This window comes from Hyperoodon ampullatus (assembly GCF_949752795.1).
Source record: "Hyperoodon ampullatus genome assembly, chromosome: 3".
NCBI lineage: Eukaryota > Metazoa > Chordata > Mammalia > Artiodactyla > Ziphiidae > Hyperoodon > Hyperoodon ampullatus.
In genome coordinates this window covers 74,159,496-74,164,195 of record NC_136916.1, presented here as the reverse complement: position 1 = coordinate 74,164,195, position 4,700 = coordinate 74,159,496, and positions in this window count along the sequence as shown.

Sequence of the window (4,700 nt, the reverse complement as noted above, 5' to 3'; positions counted from 1 at the left end):
TTAAATTGTTGTGTAAGTTCAGATTTGTGTTAGAGATTTTTTTCATCTGTGTTCATAGTAGACATTGGTATGTAGTTTTTTAATAATGTCTTTGGTTTTTGTATCAGGATAACAGGGTGAGTTGGAAAGATGTCCTCTTCTGGAAAAGTTTTCATACAGTTGGTGTTATTCTTCTTTAAGTGTTTGGTAGAATTCACCAACGAAGACCACTGGCCTTGGAGTTTCTTTGTGGGAAGGTTTTAAACTATGAATTCAATTTATTGGATTGATATTGGGCTATTCAGATTTGTAATAATTCTTTTTGAATAAGCTTTAGTTTTTTGTGTCTTCTAAGGAATTTGTCTATTTTATGTAAGTTGTCTAATGTATTGGCATGAAGTTTCATGTTATATTTCTTTATTCTTTTAATGTTTGAAGGATCTGTAGTGATACCCTCTCTTTCATTCTAGTATTTGAGACCTTCCTACTTTTTCTAAAGGAGCATTTAATATTTAAAACTTTTCTCCGTCTGCATTCTGCAAAGTTTCTTTACGTGTGTTTGTTTACATGGAGTTAATTTTTAAGCTCCTTTGTGATTTTTTTTGGACCTATATAATTTCCAAATATTTCCTAAATTTTCCAGATATTTTTCCCTAATAGGTTTTTAATTTAATTCTTTTGTGGTCCAAGAACATATTTTGCTTTGTGGGTTTATTGTAGAGTGCAGAATGTTTTCTGTATAAATGAATGTTTTGTGTGCACTTAAGAAGAATTGTATGCTGTTGAGTGGAGCTTTCTAAAAATATTAGGTCAGATTGATTGATAGTGTTCTTCAAGATTTATCCCTTCTGATTTTCTATTTGTTCACAGTAATTGCTGAGAGAAGAGTCAACTTTAATTGTGGATTTATCTGTTTCTCCTTTCACTTACTGGTTCATGTATTTTGAAGCTCTTTTAATAGGTGCATACATATCTTTTTTTAAAAAAATGTATTCTTGATGAATTGGGTCTTCTATCTTGTCCCTCTCTATCTCTGGTAATATGTTGCGAAGTCATTTCTGAAATAGCTTGTATAGTTTCTGACAGAAAGTCTGCTGTTATTTTTACTTTGTTGCCTCATATGTAAATCTTCTATTTTGTTTGACTGCTCTTCGGTCTTACAACTTTTTTAGTGACTATGATTATGATGTCACTTGATTATAATGTGCCTTCATATGGTTTTCTCTGAAAATCCTGTTTAGTTTTTTTGAGTTTTTTTTTTAAACCAAATTTAGAAACATATTGACCACTATTTTCAGATATCCCACTTATCCCAGGTGATATTTTGGAGGGGAGGGAATTTCAGTTATACATTTGATATTGTCTGTCTCGGCACTTAACTCCCCCTTTTTTTTCATTCTTTTCTCCCTCTCTGTTTTATTTGGATGGTTAATGTCATGTCTCAAGGTTCACTGATTTTTTTTTCAATATATTATCTGTCCTTAATACCATCCAGTATGTTTTTTATTTCTAATAATTATTTTTTATCTCTGGAAGTTTTATTTTTCATTTTTCTCCTCATCATATTCTTATTTTTATTTACCTTTTCTAACATATAAAACTTATTTATAATCATTGTTTTAATATCTTCATCTGTTAATTCCATTAACTTTATCTTTCCTGGTTCTCTATATTGATTGCCTATTATTATTATGGGCCACATTTCCTGCTTTTCATTGTTTGAATGCTGGACATTGTTGGGTATAGCGATTTTTTTGCACTTTTTATATAGTGTTGAACTTTGTTTTTGTACACGTTTAAGTTACTTGGTATCAGCTGAATCCTTTTGAGGCTTTTTTTTTTTTTTTTTTTAAGCTTTGTCAGCATTGGTCCAGAGCAGCTTTTATTGTGGGGTTAATTTGGTCATCCATTAAGGTTATGTTTTTCTGAGGGTTATAATCCATTTTCAGCATTATTCTCAATTCATTGTAATCCCAATGGATATTATCAAAAATTTTTATTAGTTTGTTTCTGTTTTGTGTTTTAAAAGAAATTTTATGGTCTGCCCAAGAATAGCTTAGTCACGAAAAAGAATCTCAAATCAGAAGACTTTCTCTACTCAAAGCCTATAAATCTACAATAATTACTTTCATGAAATAATGCCACAAGGATAAACAAAAGAAATAAAGAGTCTGAAAGAGAGTCAGTGTGTACATGCGCACTTGCTTTATGACAAAACTGGCACTTCAGAGTGGTAGGAAAAGAATTATTCAATAAATGATGTTGGAACAATTGGTGATAAAGCAAAAATATGACTCATACTCTATACCATATGCAAAAATCAATTAAAGATTGATTTGTACATCTCAGCGTGACAGGCAGAACTATAAAACTTTAGAAGCTAAATGTAAGGAGAACATGTTCATGATCTCTGGACAGGAAAATATTCTTAAAAAGAAATAGTGCTGATATAAATAACACAATTGATAAGTTTGATTATCTTAAAATTAAGAAACTTTGTTCTTGCAAAGTCACCATTAGAATAGAGAGGGAAGGCAGGGTGGAAGATGATATTTGCAACACATGTAACAGGCAAAATGTATATATCAGAATATTCAAAGCACTTCTGCACATCAGTGTGACAAAGACAAAAAATCCAATAGAAAAAGGGGTAAGAGACATATAAAGGCACTTTCTGTTTTTTTTTTGGCCGCACCACACAGCATGTGAAACTTCCCCAACGAGGGATTGAACTCACATCCTCTGCAGTGGAAGTGCGGAGTCTTAACCACTGGACCACCAGGGAAGTCCCTTAAAGGCACTTTCTAAAAGAAATACAAGTATTCAAGAAATATGTGAAAAAGGTGCTTAACTTCATTAGTAATCTGGGAAATATAAATTAAAACTACAGAGGCTCCGTAAAACACTAGAGTGTCTGAATTTAAAAAGTAGATTGACAGTACAAGTTTTGGAGAGGATGTTAAGTTATAGCAACTCAGTAAACACTGCTGGTAGGAATGTATGTTACTACAGCCACTTTAGGAAACAGTTTGTTACTTGTTTACCCTGTAACCCAATAATTTCCTTCCATGAGTATACCCCTGAGAGTAGTGAATGAACTTGTGTACCAAGAGATATGTTGATAATATTGGTGGCAGCAGTGTTTTAGTAGCTTCAGACTCAATGCAATATTCATCAACAGTTGATTGAATAAAATTGTGATATGTTTACATATATATAAAACATATATATGTTTATATATATATATTTATATCTGTTTACTTTATAGCAATAAAAATGGATGAACTGCAGCTACATACTACACAGGTAACACAAATATGTTTCTCAATAGAAGCTAGAAACAAAAAATTCATTATTTGTGATTCCACTTATGCAGAGTAAAATCAAAGCACATAAAAATAAAAACACGTAAAATGTATACATTTTATGCTTGTGTATATTATATGTTAACACCAAATATGCCAGTTCCTAATTGTATTGCATGCCTACCCATATTGCTATACTTCTTTTCACATTCATTTAGAAATCTTCTGATTCTGAATATAATGGTATATGCCAAATCATATTTTTCTTTATAAATAAAGATAAAGTTAGACCTAGAACAGCATTTATATACAGGTTTGATTCAGGTGATACAAGGTTAAAAGATTTAAAAGTATTTAGTATTTGTAATAATATAGAGAATGGAGGTGGTTTCTAGTAAGGATAATTTATCTTTACACAGGATGTAATTATTGGCAAAGGTTTTTTTTCCAGAAATCATTATGATCTGGGATAGGTATAAGAATCTACATTTTAAAAATGACAGAGTGCTAATATTGAAAGTGAGTTGGTGGTGGAGGACTAGAATCTCATTCTCATTTTCACACCTTGCCTTGATGTGTCCTTTATTTCTTCTGTGTGTCCCATGTGAAGACAGCATTGCTCTTACGTATGTGTAATTAACCTGGGAATGAAAGGTCATGTATGGATGGGATTTAGTCTTAATAAGGGCAGTTTACAAAATATCCTTTTTAATAATAATTTTAATAATATAGTGCTTATCTATAAGGAGCCCAAGGTGCCCTGTGGTTATATCCTCATAATTTCCTGCAAGAGTTTCAGCTATATTCTTGCTCCACTTTGTACAACTGATTTGAGGTAGTGAAGACGTGAGTCACTGAAAGTCACATGGCAGTTCATTGGTATATCTAGAAATAAAATACACATTTTATAGGCTGGTCATTCTAATAAAAATTTCAGTTATAATGTCTTTTTAGTCACTAGGTTGGATTATTTATCATGATTAATAATTTGTGTCTTTAAGGAAACACAATTTAAAAAAATCTTCAGGGCTTCCCTGGTGGCGCAGTGGTTGCGAGTCCGCCTGCCGATGCAGGGGACACGGGTTCGTGCCCCGGTCTGGGAAGATCCCACATGCCGCGGAGCGGCTGGGCCCGTGAGCCATGGCCGCTGAGCCTGCGCGTCCGGAGCCTGTGCTCCGCAACGGGAGAGGCCACAGCAGTGAGAGGCCCGCGTACCGAAAAAAAAAAAAAAAAAAAAAAAAAATCTTCAAACTCCCTCTACAATTAAATGAAAGGAGTGATAGTGACCTTAAAAAATTTACTTCTAGTTTCCATCAAATTTAGTTAATACATAATTTTCACACTATATATGTTGTGTAAAATAAGTTGTATATTTCTCTATTAGGAATGGGTTCTTAACAATATACCCCTAAGCTC